Source organism: Cervus canadensis, chromosome 17, assembly GCF_019320065.1.
Source record: "Cervus canadensis isolate Bull #8, Minnesota chromosome 17, ASM1932006v1, whole genome shotgun sequence".
NCBI lineage: Eukaryota > Metazoa > Chordata > Mammalia > Artiodactyla > Cervidae > Cervus > Cervus canadensis.
The window spans coordinates 6,966,437-6,982,278 of record NC_057402.1 but is presented as its reverse complement, the minus strand read 5'-3'; the positions used below and the strand labels follow the sequence as shown (position 1 = coordinate 6,982,278).

Sequence of the window (15,842 nt, the reverse complement as noted above, 5' to 3'; positions counted from 1 at the left end):
TGTGTGTGTGTGTGTACGCATGTGCATTTATGTGTATTTGTGTATGTATGTGTTTATGCGTGTATGTATGTGTGTCTGTGAGTGTCTGTGTGTATGCATGTGTGTGCAGGTATGTGCATGTGTGTATGCATGTGCATGTGTGCATGTATCTGTGTGTCTGTGTGCATGTGCATATGTGTATGTATGTGTAGATGTGTGTATGTGTGTGTTTGCGCGTGTATGTATGTGCGTGTGTGCCTGCGCATGTGTGTATGCATGTGTGTATGTGCACACATGTATGTATGTGCACATGTGCATGTGTGTCTGCATGTATGTGAATGTGTATGTGTGTGTCTCTCTGTGTGTGTGCGTATGTGTGTGTGTATGTATGTGTGCATGTGCATGTGTGTGTGTGTGTGGATGTAAGATCTGTCCATAGCCCTGCCCTGTTGGCCAGATGTGAAGCCGTCTGTCTCCTGTGACTGTGTGTGTCTCTGTGTGTATGTGTGTGTGTGCATGTGTATGTGCGTGTGTGTGTGCATGTTTGTGTGTGTGTGCATGTGAGGCCTGTCCATAGCCTTTCCCTGTTGGCCGGATGTGACACCTCTGTCTCCTGTGCAGGTGTGGCCCTCAGGCATCCCGCCCGGAGCACCTGTGAGGAGGGCAGTTTCCGGGTCCCCAGTGCAGAGCCGGGGGCGGCTGTGTCTGAGCCACGGCCATCCCCCCGCCCGCCCACCGGGTGTCGTCAGAGCTCCCCACGTGGCCCCTGATGCCCAGCTTCACCCCCAGGCGCCAGGGGTGGGTGGAGTCGCCTGGGTGTGTCTCCTGGTTAGAGTCACGCCTTCTTTCCTTGTCCCCGTGTCTGTCTGGCCCTGCGAGGATGCGGTGAAGTCGAGTTCTCCTTGTGTCTCTACGACTCCTTGAATTCCTGAGATTTTCCCTCAGGCAGCTGGCTGCTGTGTCCTTTTCTGCCTGACTGTTCCGTTTTGTCTGGAATTGCGTCTTCTTGCATTAAAGGCCTTCTCTGTCCTGTTTGATGCTTTCTGTCTGACGTTCGCTATGTCCACCTCTTTCCTTACAGCTTCTGTGTCTGTTACACATTTTTAGGTGGGTCCCTCCTGTGGTGTGGTGAGCAGGCTGTTGCTTGTGAGCCAAATTGAATATTTTTCTTTTAACGGACGCACCGAACCTGTTAACGCTTATTAATGTGGCCTGCGTGTTTGGTGTTAGCTGTCGCATTTTATGATTATGTGCATGTCATAATGTTTGCTCTCTGGCGTGCGTTCTTTGCTCTTTTTGTTGCTGTTTTGTGTGGCTTTGTATTTGTATTGTCACGGTGACCGCTGGGCTCCTACTTTCTAAGTGCCATAGTGTCCTGTTTTCTTATTTACATCCTCACTGTTGGTTTGTCAGTTTCTGGTGATGACTCCCGCCCCCCTGCTGTCTGTGCAACACAGACGGACACATTCTCTTTTTCTTTCTCTCCTCCTGCGAAGGCCTGCTTCCAAGCGTGGCCTTATCCTTATCATGACACACACATAATATTACTGAATTAGTCTTCCTCCCTCCTCCCCTCCACCACATTGGTCCAGTTGAAGTCTTCTGAGTCATCCTTTGGGTTGGATCAAGTTAATCATCTGGAAGTTTCCTCAAGAAGGGCTCCTGGTTCAGAATTTCTTAAGTTCTAATATGTTTGAAACCGTTTGCTATGGCCTTGATACTTGAAGGATGCCTTGACTGGATATGGATACACTTTTGTATCTAAACTTATCTATCTCATCCTGAGCTTAAGTAAGCATGGGATCCTGGATGGCTAAGCATGAGATCTCTGGGTTTGAGGAAGGCCTTGGTCTCACTTGCAGAATATCTCCACATCTGTTCCCTGTGACGAGTCCCCACCCAGGGCAGCAGGCGAGGGTAGGATGGACCCTGTCATGCAGGAGGAGCTTTGCCCATTGGAGAGGGACCCAAAATTATGATTCTTGTGGCTCATATATGAGCCACTATACAGATTACTCCCTCCCCAGCCCGGCGTTCACCTCCCCAGGAGCCCAGGAGAAGAAGCTTCTCTTTCTAATGCAGAGAACAGAAGGGACGGTCCCTCATTTGTCACCTTGGGGATGTAATGGGATAGCTCTCAGTTTTATCCCATTTTGAAATCTAAAGACGTGGCAAAGGGAGATAGACCTGGGATCCTCTCTCCTAGGTATGTCACTGTCTGAAACTTCAAGGCTGGTCTGCCCCCCAGGCAACCTGTAACCCAAGTCACCAGCACTTCCGGCTCAGAAATCCACAGCATTGCAGAAACAGGAAGTGTTTTCTCTGCATGTGCAGACTCTTTGGTTCAGACTTTCACTGGTGTTTTGGGAATATTGCCTCACTGCTGCTTTGCTGTTATTTTTGATGCCAGCAGAGTTCTTTTGCTCTTGTGAGTTGTCTTGGGTTCTTCTTGGAACTGTAGGTGTTTCTCCAGGAAGTGTCTCAGAGTCAATCATTGCAGGCCAATCCTCCGTGATATCCACGGGAATGGACTCTCACTCTACGGACTCTGGTCTCTACTTCTGGACCATTTTCTTGGGCTGTGGTTGTGAATATTGTTCCTGCCGGTCTCCCTCCTTAGAGGCTGCACTTACACCTTGGAATTCCTTCTTTGCTGGTGTTTCTCACTCGCCTCTTTCTCGCCGGCCTCCTTTTCTCGTCTGACCTCCACCAACCTTTTCACTTCTCCCCACTTTTGTCCATGTGTTTTTAGACTTTAAATTTCTGACTCAAGATGGTTTCCATATCCCCAAATGCTTTTTTGAGCATATTGGTGGCTCTCGTAGTAAAGAACCTGCCTGCCAATACAGGAGAAGTAAGGACTGGGGTTTGGTCTCTGGGTCGGAAAGATCCCCTGGAGGAGGAAACGGCAACCTACTCCAGTATTCTGGCCTGGAGAATCCCACGGACAGAGGAGCCTGGCAGGCTACAGTCCGTGGGGTTGCAAAGAGTTGGACACAACTGAGCGACTAGACATGCACGTGATTCAGTTTGGAGCGTTGCCTCACAGTATTTTAATGCTTCTTGTTTTTTCCTAAGAAGTTTTTCTTTTTTTTTTTTTTAATTAGCCAAATTGTGTCAGTGTTTATGGTCTGATTTTTGTAGTAAGGTGGCTCAGATGGTAAAGAATCTGCCTACAATGCAGGAGACCTGTGTTCGATCCCTGGGTCTGGAAGATCTGCTGGAGAAGGAAATGGCTACCCACTTCAGTATCCTTGACCAGAGAATCCCATGGACAGAGGAGCCTGGCGGGCTACAGTCCATGGGGTCACAAAGAGTCGGACATGACTGAGCAACTTCATTTGCACTTCCACGTCAGAATAGAGGTAATTTTGACCTGTTCATTTTGTGGATTTGGAGGAAGACTGCTGACAGGATTGCTGGTTCTAGCCCCTCTTCCATCTGTGCAGCAAAGAGCAAAGTCCGGGTTCCTTAATAGATTTATTTCTGGTGGTGGTGGGAGTGGGACAGGCGGGGTGTCCTCTGGACTTTGGTTCAGCCTTTCTAGGGGGACCTGGAAGCTCCGTGTTGTACTCCTTTCTGCCTTTGCCACGTGACTCCTACAGGGCAGGTCTTCCTTCTGTTTTGCTTCTCCTGACGTGTTGCTTCTCAAAGATCCCACTTTACACGGTGTCTCTGCGGTCGGCGCCCTGACGTGTAGGATGTGTGTCGCTGTGCACGCACGTGGGGCCGCCCGGCTGCCCTGTTTCTTGTGGTTCTGGTTCTGCGCTGACTGCTTGGCCAGCCGCCATCTGCAGCCCCCTCCCCAGTCATCCTGGACGGCTCTCACTCACTGCAGAGCAGGGGAAGACTGCTTGCTGGCGTCTCTTGCTTTTTCTCCTTTTCTTTCTGCACTTGCAGTTGTTTTGAAGTCGGGGCTGTCTGGTCTTCTAGTCGTGCTGAGGGCGCGGCTTCCGAGCGGTTGTGTTTCTTCTCGTTCTTCGTTGTTTCTGGCAGCTCTTCAGGGGATGTAGACCCAGGCTGCTTCCATCCTCTTTGGTTCCCCAAATCCTGTTAGGGGAGCTTCAGAGCACATTTCTTATGCGAGTGATTTAAAGATCCCGTTCATGTGTTTAAGACTCAGTGGGTTTTATTTTCTAATGATTCATCTTGTTTGAAAATTTCTTTCTGCTGACTTGTGGGCCTTCTCTTATTGGTTTTCAGAAGGTCTTTACGTACTGGGAGTAGTGTGACGTGTCTGCATGACTTACCCAGTTTCCTAGATTTCCTGTTGATTTTGCTGATGGAGAGATGTTGGCAGTGCTGAGTGCAGGGTGAGAGGCGAGCGAAAGTTTGGTTCGGCCTTTCTAAGGGGACCTGGAGTCTCCGTGTTGCACTCCTTTCTGCCTTTGCCACGTAACTTCCTTCCATACGTGCAGGGCGAAAGTCTCCTCGACTTTCACTTGGGGATAGGAGGTGTGAGAGCAGGACCTGCATGTATGGAAGGAAGGAGTCAGGATTCAGAGAAGAGGATATTGGAGCAGAGGTGCTGAGGAGGAAGGAGGAAGAAGGCGGCAGAGAGGGTCCCAGGACTGCGGAGGAAGAAGATAGAGTGTGCGGTGGGGGTCCGGCTGGGCTGGTGACAAATGGGGATGTGAGGGCATTATCTGCACAGCCTTGCAGAGTGGGAGACCATTTGCATAAATATTGTTTGCAAAAAGCAATTAACGGTTCATTTACATGCAGCGAACTAGCAATTTGCACTTTTTTTTTCAGGAACAATTTCTTTGCCTCTGTGCACAAATTTGATGCACTGCAATTGGCCTTTGATCGTAGGGCATGGCAGTTTTTTATGTTTGGCTCTTCTCTTGGTTTCCTGGGCTATAAACATTTTCTTTTAAAAAAGGAAGTGCCAAATAAAGGGCGGAAGTTCTCCAAACATGTGCTCCCTGCACTGGTCTCTTTACCCTCTCCTGCGCCGCCGCCGTCTCATCCCCCCAACCCCCAGATGTTCTGCAACTGGAGACTGTTTCCATGTTCTGTCTGTGGCCGCAGCCTTTTCACAATGGTGAGCGGGGACATCTGCTCTGTGGGTGGCAGACAAAGCCAGCCCTGGGTGTGGGACAACCTAGACATCAAACAAGCTTTGCTCAGGGCACGGACGGGGCCCTCGGTTCCATAAAGGCTCCCCCCCCCCGCCACCCCCCGGTGCAAGCCGTTTCCTCGATCTCTTGTAGCACGGATGCTTGTGTGTAACGAGGCTTTCTCACCGGGCAGTGATTGGCTTCTCTTGTACCCTGCCCACCGCCCCCCGACCTGGGGTCAAGCTCAGTGATCAAGGGTCTGCCTAAACTAGGATCAGTGACAGTGGGATCTTGGTTCAAAGGGACAGGGCATGTCCTGGTATCTGGTGGTTCTGGGAGGGGTATGCAGCACTCACGCCCGGTCTGGAGCCAATCACCTCAGCTGGGCATGATCTGCCCTTCCACTCTTACCAGAGACTGAAGGTAAGTCTCAGCCTTTAGCCTTCCTTTTGTAAAAGAGAAAAAAATTACCCCGAACACGTTTAGATATGGCAAGGAAGACTTTATTCAAGACTATTGCAATAGGAGAGAGAGACTGGGCTCAACTCTGAAAACACAGGGTCTGGTGGGCAGGGTGAGGGGACGGATGGAAAGTGACCCAGAGGGACGTGGGGCGTATCCCAGGTGGGAGAGGCGGGGCTCGGCTGGGGGTCAGGAGTTGGGGATTCTGTTTATTTGTTTACTTGGCTGTTGTTTAGTCGCTATGCGTGTCCAACTCTTTCAATGCCGTGGACTGCAGCCTGCCAGGCTTCCCTGTCCCTCACCATCTCCCAGAGTGTGCTCAGATTCATGCCCATTGAGTCTGGCTGTGCCGGGTCCTAGTTCCCTGACCAGGCGTGGGACCTGGGCCCCCTGCATTGGGAGTGCGAAGTCTTAGCCACCGGGGAAGTCCCAGGGGTGGGGGATTCTTGATCAACTGGACTCAGCAGGCCAAGGACAAGGCCTGTCTCTAAAGAGTGTTCAGAAGAGACTGAGGTTTCGTCATAAGAGGGCCTTGTCACCCCCAAGGATGTGGCAGGCAAAACATCAGGGGCCTCATGGGGAGAAGCCACAGCTAAGGTGAGCTCACGGTCACATATCACCCAGTTTCCAAGGGATGTGCGCCTTTGTGAGAACAAAAGGCAGCAGAGTCAGTGGAGCCGGCAGAGAGGATCTGAAACGCAGGACTGGAGTCCTGAGAAGGGAGACAGAGGGTGTGTCGGAGAAACTGAGAGGCCTGGGATTTAAATAGTCATTAGGAACAAGCCAACATGTGTCTGTGGCTGGGTTGCATGAAGCCCGGAGATGCTTCGGGGAGGCAGTGGGCTGGGATGGGGACCTGAAGGTTCTACCACGATGGAGGTGAAGGGACAGTCGGGACACAAGACGAGCTGAGATGGGCCTGCAGGTTTGAACGCCCCGGCACCCACCTTCTGGGGTTCTAGACAACTGGGGGGTAAACTGAGCTCGCCGGAAGAGACCACGAGGTGCTGAGCAGGATCAGTGCAAACAGCTCCCCCCACCCCCCACACACCAAACTTGCTTCTGGACGCATTCAAGTGCAAAGTGATGATACACAGAAAATCCTAAAGGCTTCCAAGTTGGGTGAGGAGGAGGAGGCAGGGGATGTTACTGACAAAGAGCAGGGATGACACTGACACCTGTCTTCTCCACGTTGGAAGTGACAAGACAGAAAAGTCTTCCCTGTTCTCGGAGGAAATGCCTGGATAGTCCATTGTTTATGTGGAAGAAAGACATTTGGCTCCCATCACCCATCGTTCTGAAAGAGCTGCTGGAGAAGTGTTTCAGCAGGAAGAAAGGGAAGGCAGGTGCTGCCGGCGATGGTTGTTGTTTTACTGTTAGAATCCTGCTCAGAGCTGCACCCAGATGACCTAATTTGATCCTCACGGTGAGGCTGTGGGTCAGGGGGCTGCTGTTCACGTTTCACAGGGGAGGATGAAGATGCAAAAAAAAAAAAAAGAAAAAAGGTAGCACATTGTGAAGTTCAAATCAATAGGTATCACCTGTAAAAATGTTAACACTCTGAAGCTAAAATTCCCTGTGGGGTCAACAGGGGAGGCTTGGGGGAGACGTGAGACATGGAGAGAAATAAACTTACACTGCAAGCCTTGCCTTGTTCTGAGGGTATCTAAGCCCAGATCACTGCCAGAAAATGGTAAGTTTAAGTCTACAGGCAGTCAAGAGAAGATTGAAAATAGAATGTAAATATTTCAAAGCCAGCTAAGGAAAAAATGGAATAAGAAAAACTTTTTTCTGTAAAATAAGGTAAGAAAGGGGAAAACAAATAAAATAGAAAATATAAAGTAAGGCTTTATTCTATCACAAATCACAATAAATGTCAATGGGTTAAGTAAATGTGTTAAAAGATTAGGACTTTCAAATGGAATTAAAACAAATAACAAAAAAGGCTGAAAAAAAAAAACCCTATCAAAAATACCAAAAAATTTAAGTAATGCAGTATTTATATCATGGAAAATAAAATTCAGGGCAAAATATTTAAGAGGGACAAAGGAGGGTATTTCTAATTGGCAAATAGAAAAGCTCACAAAGAATACAGGAAAGCCATAAGCTGCAATACAATGAGACATACACAAAGCAAAAAGGAATCTGTAAATCCAGAATCCTGGTGGGAGGCCTTCCCCTCCAGCTGTGTGTCCAGCTTCCCGCCACCAGCCCCCCCCAACCCTGTTCCCCCAGGCCAGAGGAGGTGGTGAGGCCTGACGGGGGCGTTCCTTCCAGAGTCTTCCATCGGTGACTCTCCGACTCTGAAGAGCTGGCAGTGCGCCTTGACCCCTGTGTGTCCCCGGCTCTCTCCCTCAGGCCCCTCCCAGGTCCGGATCCTTCTGGGCCCTCCTCGGGTCAGCCTCTTCCTCTGGTCAGCGAGGTGATGCCCTGGGGAGCTGCGGTATCTGCATTACAGAGTCAGAAGTTGGTCCCCATCCTCCAGGTCTGGGGCCCGGGACGGGGAGCCGGTGCTTGACTCGGGGCCAGTATGGAGCAGGTGCCCAGGCACGGTCCATGGAGAAGAGCTCATGGATGTCCTCCTGAGAACAGCCCTGGGTCGTGGCCCTGTCCCCGCACACGCCTGGCCTGCGGTGGGGAGATATTAGCCCAACCTGTAGATGAAGAAGCAAAGGTTCAGAGAGGCAAGGTTTGCAGCCGATTGGCCACAGGCCTGGGAGGAGGCCAGGAGGAGGCCTAGCGCTGCTCCTCCACTCCGCTCTGCGGACACAGCCCTGCCTCGAGGACGCTGGGGGAGCTGCCAGCCGCCCTCAGGCCCCGAAAGCAGCCTCCGCATCTGACTCTGGGGTGACTGCCGTGAAGTCACACAGTGCTCCTTCAGACCCCAGCGGCATCAGGTACCCGTGGGCCAGAGGGGACGGACGGATGTGGGCCTGGGCCGCCAGCAGGCTCCGCGCCCCCCGAGGCGACGGCGGGCTGGCCTGCCGCCTCCTGCTCCGGGCGCACCCGTCTCACCTGTGCGTCAGATAAACAGCCAGACTCCGCACGTGCAGAACGCACAGCACCGCACACGTTACTTTGCAATTTGCTTTTCGGATTTCGCTCTGTGCTGGTTCATCCTTCCCGCCGAAGCCCGGAGCCCTGGCTCCTTCCGTCTCGTGTGTGTATTTTTCCATCGAGGAGGCACAGGCGTGTATTCAGCCTGGCCCTCGTTAGTAAACATTCTGCTTGTTTCTGCGTTTGGGAGGCACAGAGCGTTGTGATAAACATTCATGGACATATGTCCTTACAGGAGGAAGATCCGGCGGCGGCGGGGTGGGGGGTGCGGAGGACGGAGCAGACAGAGCTTCTCAGATGTGCCCCAGCCCCAGACCCAGCCGGTCTCCCTCCGCAGCCGGAACCCCGCTTCCCAGCCTGGACACACCCGCCCCCCGCCCCCACTACGGACCTTTTGCTTCGGAGTGATTTCCGTTTTAATTTGCGTCTCATCGCTGCCCGAGAGTGCAGGCAGCTTTCCATATCCAGGCTTGTGTTTCCACTTGCATGAACCCTCTGTTTATCCTTTATCTCCTCAGTCTGCGGGAGCTCTTTGCACAGGCGGGGAATTAAACCTTCGGATTACATGGGCTGTGCGTGTTTTCTGTTGCAAATGGAGAGACAGCTGTGCAAGCTACAGGCCCCGGTGTTTGTCTTCAGACTCAGTTCTCGTGTATTTTAAACACACAAATGTAACATTTCTCTATGTAATATGTAGTATACTCATGTAATAGGCTTCCTTGCGGCTCAGATGGTAAAGAATGCTTGCGATGCAGGAGACCTGGGTTCGATCCCTGGATCGGAAAGATCCCCTGGAGAAGGAAATAGCAACCCACTCCAGTATTGTGGCCTGGAGAATCCCATGGACAGAGGAGCCTGGTGGGCTACAGTCCACGGGGTCACAAAGAGTCAGACACGACTGGGGCGACTAACACACACACATTCACACAGACACACACAGACACAGACACACACAGACACACACACACAGACACACACACACAGACACAGACACACACAGACACACATCCACACACACACAGACACGCAGACACACAGATACACACAGACACACACACAGACACACACACAGACACACACAGACACACACACAGACACACACACATACACAGACACACACACACAGATACACACAGACACACACAGACACACACAGACACACACACACACACAGACACACACACAGACACACACAGACACACACACACAGATACACACACACACAGACACACACATACAGAAACACACACAGACACACACACACAGACACACACAGAGATACACACAGACACACACACACACACACACATACACACAGACACACACACACACAGACACACACACAGATACACACAGATACACAGACACAGACACACACAGACACAGACACACACACAGATACACAGACACAGACACACACAGACACACACAGACACACACAGACACACAGACACACACACATACACACAGATACACACACACAGACACACACACATACACACACAGACACACATACACACACACACATACACACACAGACACACACAGACACAGACACACAGACACACACACAGATATACACACACATACACACAGATACACACACATACAGAGACACACATACACACAGACACACACACACAGACACAGACACAGGTACACAGACACACACATACACACAGATACACAGACACACACAGACACACAGACACACATACACACAGACACACATACACACACATACACACATACACATACACACAGACACACACAGACACACAGATACACACACAGACACACACATACACACAGACACACACAGACACACATACACAGACAGACAGACACACACACATACACACAGACACACACATACACACAGATACACACACAGACACACACACAGACACACACAGACACACACACATACACACAGACACACACAGACACACACATACACACACACACACATACACACAATGTAGTATTTTTAAATTGCTATGTGTTTTACTTTGCCATAGAGGATTTAACGTTTGTATAATGGTTGAATGTTCTCTTTTTTTTGTTACTGGACTTCTGTCTTGGCTGAAAGTGTCACCCTTTCCTGGAATTATGCAAACAGTCTTACATTTTTTTCTTATTGGATGTTTCTTGTTTTGCTTTGCATTCTGGTCCTTTAAAACATACTGAGCTTATTTTTGTGTTGGGATGAGGCTAGGGTTACGCGTACTTTCCTTCACACGTCTGATCGGCTGTGCCAACATCTCTGTGCAGTGAGCGCCGCCCCCTCCAGACGGATGGGCCACTTTTTCCTCTGCCAGCTTCCCGTGCACTTGAACTGTGTCTGGCCCCTCTGGCCCGTTGCCCTGTGTTGTTCTATACCTGCTTCATGGCAATACTTAACACTTTGCATACGTTCTGACAATCACGGAAAATCCGTTCTTTATAACTAAACTTTAAAGTAAAAAACTAGGAATTGGGTTGGAGTGGCAACACCCCTGCAGGTTTCTCTGGGAAGGACTGGCCTTCAGTGGCGGGGAGATGGTCACCCAGAAGCGTGGTATTTCCCTCTGGGCCACCAGCCTCGCTTTCTGTCCTTCAGCGGCGTGGATGTCCCTTCGTCTCGGCCACGTGCCCCCTCCAGTCTCCTCGTGGTCAGGGACTTTGTGGCCGGGGTTCCATTCCCAGTGGTCGGCTGGTTCCCGGGGTCCTGGGATGGGCCACACGGAGGCCCCGCAGGACCGAGGTGTCCGCTCCCTCACCTGCTTGTGACCACCAGCCACCTCCCTGCAGGCCACTCTGGGGGCAGCTGAAGTTGGGGGGCAAGCTCCTGCAGTGCCTCCTGGGGGGGTGTCCATGTCCAGTGACCGGCCAGTCTGGGGGTGAAAGGTCCAGTCCCAGCTCCAGTTTGGGACCCTTCTGGGGGGCTGCTATGGTGGGGTCAGCTGGCTCTCGTTGCCTCTGAGTTGCTGAGCGACTTCAGGTCTCGTCCTGCTGCCCCTGGTCCCTCACAGCTCTTTTCCAGGAGGCCCCTCCCCTGCTCCACAAAGCACAAAGCCCCGAGTCTGTTTCCCGTGTGGTCCCTGGAGTCAGTTGCAGACACAGCATGGAGGTGGGACCGGCGACCTTGGCGCTGATGCTGGTGGCGAAGTCATGCTGGGGACGCTGCGGCCCCGGCGCCCGGGGTGTGACCCCGGGGTGGGGGGTGCCGTGGTTGTTGCGCCCCACGCTGGCACCTGGTGGCAGCAACACAATCACAACGCCGCGGGATCAGACAGCTGGTGCCGCTGCTGGAGAAGGCTGCCTGGCAGCTGAGCCACCTGCGGTCCGGTTGAAGGCCAGTGTGAGAGTCCATGATGAGGGCGGAAACAGTGGGGGACCAGACCCAGGGCTTGGCTTCAAGGAGGCGGGGTTCTCGACCTCGGCAGGCCTGCCCCGCGGCGGCGCCCGAGCCCCCTGGGGGAGCTGCTTCAGAAGCTGGGCTCAGTCCACCGGCTTCCCTGAGCACTACCCTCTCCCTGCGCCTGGCGAGGGGTCACCTCCGCCCGGGACAGCAGCTCCCCAGGACTGGTCAGTACTGGTGGACAGGGGAGGCCCTGGGCCCCAGGGGCAGCTGAGGCCAGCCTGGGAGCTCAGCCCCATCCTGGTCTGTCCTGACCTTCCCCCCGTGGGTCCCCGAGCCCTTCCCCGACCCCCAGAGTCTGCTTCCCAGGGAGCCTCCTGGGACAAACACTCAGGAGTCCCGGCTCCCACCGTTCTCTTGAGCCCCCGGGCCCACGGAGGATGACAGTGGACTTGTGCAAACGCAACCACATAGAAATCTGAACCACGGCCCCGCCTGGATGTGGCGTCTCTGCTGGAGCAGAGTAATGGGCCCACAGCACCGGGCACCCGGCCACTCGTGTGGCCGATACGCTCCTTTCTACCTGAGGCGACAGCTTGCATTTGTGTGGGAGGAAACACAGGGCTCACTACAGTCTTGCCCCAGGGCTGCATTAACTCTCCTGTCTTCTGTCATTGCATCGCCGAAGGGCCTGAACCATCTGGACAGACTTCACACTCTCCCGAGGTCCCCCGTGACCGTGATCATCCGATGGAAGGAGCTGGCAGGGGCGGGCGTGCGAGGCCTTGGGGAGACGCCGGAGCCATGCAGGACTTAGGGCCCGCCGCTCTGGCGTGCGTGTAGGGTCCCGTGGTCTACGGCATGCCAGGGCGCCCTCTGTGATGCCAGAGCAGACCGCCCGGCCCAGCGCCTGCCGCCGCTGAGGAGGAGGAAGGACCAGGCTCAGAGGCCTCTTTGGGCGTGAAGCTCACATGTGGGGGCCCTGCTCCAACTCATTTACTGAGTCCTGTGGAAGGAAGGCTGAGGCTTTGGCTGTTCCCGGAGCAGGAGAGATCCTACAGAAATTCGAAGCTGGGATGTGGGCAGCCCAGTGCTCGGGCCATACTAACGGGCCGGTCTTGTGCCTATGGAGTTAGAGGTATTTATGTGGGAACGGATGCTATGCGGAGTTTATAAGCCCAGCAGGATCACCAGTGCAGACCCTCAGGTTTTGCAGCAAGGCAGAAGGGACCACCATTTATGCAATAGCTCCAGACCAGCCACTGGCCCTGGTGGAGACAGAAGGCCTGACACGGGGCCTCAGCTGACCACACGGCCAGGCCTGCCCCGCACGGGCTGCCTCACAAGGTCGTGCCCTCCAGCGGCAGTCCGCCTGAACACGGAAGTAGCTCACTTCAATCGAGGGGTCGTGGTGAAAGTCACAGGTGAGCTGCAGGGGCGGGGTTCCATTGGCATCTACCTGGAAAAACTCAGGAGAGGAGGGTGTGTGGGCCAGACGCGCTCTGCCTGTGAGTCTGGGCCTGGCGGAGAGAGAAGGGAAAGCTCCGCAGCAGGTAGAGCTTTCAAGAAGCCCAGGGTCGCTGTGCTGTCTGTGGGTCGGGGCTGCTCAGGGTGTGGACTACGGCGCATGCCATGGTCTGGGGCGCACACCTGCTTCAGGACAGGCGGACCTGCTCAGGGGCCACAAGCGTGACTCTCTCTAGAAATTGCCGTCTGCCTCAGGAAGCTGCCTCAGCAGAGAGAATTCGTGCCCGCCACGGCCACATCCCGTGGCCTCGGCTTGGGACATGTCCGCCGGCGCTCAGAGCCTCCCGTGGGACTGGCTAAGGCCTCCTTGCAGCTGCATCCCAGCCCCTCTGCCGGGTTCTGCCGCCTCACCTCTTCACGGGTGCTGCCGCGTGTGGATTTCAGAGTCTTCAGCGTCTGTTTCCCGGGGAAGCGGACCCCAGCTTCTGGTTTAGACGATGGCGGCTGTTGAGTTTTGTGTGTTTGTCTCACGTCCGTCCATTCCTCTCACAGAATCCTCCTGTAAATCCTAGCGTTTTCTTAGCAGGGTATCTGGAGCGCTGTAGGCATACAGTTACGTGTGCGTGCATGCTAAGCTGCTTCAGTCATGTCTGACTCTTTTGCGACCCCATGGACTGTAGCCTGCCAGGCTTCTGTCTGTCCACGGGATTCTCCAGGCAAGAATACTGGGGTGGGTTGCCATGCCCTCCTCCCAGGGATCTTCTTCACCCAGGGATGGAACCCGGGTCTTTTAGGTCTCCTGCATTGGGAGGGGGGTTCTTTACCACTAGTGCCACCTGGGAAGCCCCATATAGTCATATTCTCCAATAAATATAATTCTGTCTGTTTCCATAGATACATAGCTCATTCTTTTCTTTGACTTGTTTAATTGGGTAGAGTTGCCAAGCAGATTGTAATAGGTGTGAGAGTGCAACTTCCTGTCTTGTTTCTGATTTGAATGGGTGCAGATTTTTGCTGTTGCTTTTTTATACACACTGTTTCTAAAAACTGGTTGATTGATCACTTAGGTTGTGTTGGGTCTTGGTTGTGGCACTCCGATTCTTCGTGGCGGTGCACGGGCTTAGCTGCGGCTTGTGGGATCTTAGCTTCTCGATCAGGGTGCGATGCACACTCCGCATTGCAAGACGGACTCAACCACTGAAGCACTAGAGAAGTTCCCTGCTGTTGTTTTAAGGTAGCTTTTTTTTTTAAATCATATTCAGGTACTTTTCTTCTTATCACACAGACTTTAGAAAAAAGAACAGGTATTCAGTTATATGAATGACTTTGGGTATCCCTGGATGAAAAATTTGCAATTTTCTCCTTTGCTTGTTGATGTAATAAATTATTGATAAATTACCTAAAGCTAACCTGTTCTTACATTTTTAATAACTTCTGCTTGATAATGTTTTATTTTCTTATTACATTGGATTGTATTCAAGATGCCAACATTTCCTTTGCAATTCTTTATATCAGTATTTGTAAATGCAACTTCTCATTATTTTCTTTCCTTTACTATTCTAAGAGGATTCTAGCATTAGTGCAACACTGACTTCTAAAATATGAATTTTGGAGTTTTCCACATTTTCTATAGATTGAAAGTATTTTAATGATGAGGGAATTCCATGACTTTTGAGGGGTAAGTGGAACTCATCTCTAAAAATGCTGGAGTCTTGGACCTTTTGCAGTGGTAGATATTGGACCTCCCCGGGGGTCCAGCGGAAGCCTCTGCCTTCCAGTGAGGGGGATGTGGGTTCAATCCCTGGTTGAGGAGCTCAGATCCCACGTGCCTCTTGGCCAAAAAACCAAAACGTAAAACAGAAGCAATATTATAACAAATTCAATAAAGACTTTAAAAGATGGTAGATATTTAATAATCATTTGGATTTATTCTGTGGTTGTCCCATTGGGTCACTTGCCTCTTAGCTGTCATGGTCTCCTTTGTTTTGGCCAAGCTTTTAAAGTGTAAGACCCCCTCATGTGTGTTTTTTAAAAATAGATATGCTATTCCAGAGATGTCTCTCTTTTTGAATTTTAAGAAAGCGTGTGTTTGTTTTGGCCGTGCCGGGTCTCAGTTGCCGGGTGTGGCTTTTCTCTAGCTGCAGCGAGCGGGGGCCCCTCTCCGGCTCTGGTGCACGGACTCTCTCACTGCGGTTCCTCCTCCTGTGGGGGAGCCCGGGCTCCAGGGCTCAGGCTCGGTAGTTGTGATGCAGGGGCTTCGTGGCTCTGCGATTTCTGGGATCTTCCTGGACCAGGGATTGGACCCACATCCCCTGCACTGGCAGGCAGATTCTTATCCACTGGACAACCAGGATAGTCCCCTGAGGTGTTTAAATTAGCCAATCCACTGGATAATGGGCTTCTCTGGTGGCTCAGACGGTAAAGCGTCTGTCTGCAACGCAGGAGACCCAGGTTCGATCCCTGGGTTGGGA

The 15,842-nt window shown here is 52.3% G+C and overlaps 1 long non-coding RNA gene across 1 annotated transcript; it reads left to right on the top strand.

Annotated features, from left to right (window-relative positions):
- Positions 1-4,932: 4,932 nt before the first annotated feature.
- On the top strand, positions 4,933-9,127 carry LOC122419585. Its single transcript, XR_006262930.1, has 2 exons — positions 4,933-5,026; positions 8,797-9,127. It is a non-coding gene; the product is annotated as an uncharacterized LOC122419585 (long non-coding RNA).
- The last annotated feature ends 6,715 nt before the right edge of the window (positions 9,128-15,842 follow it).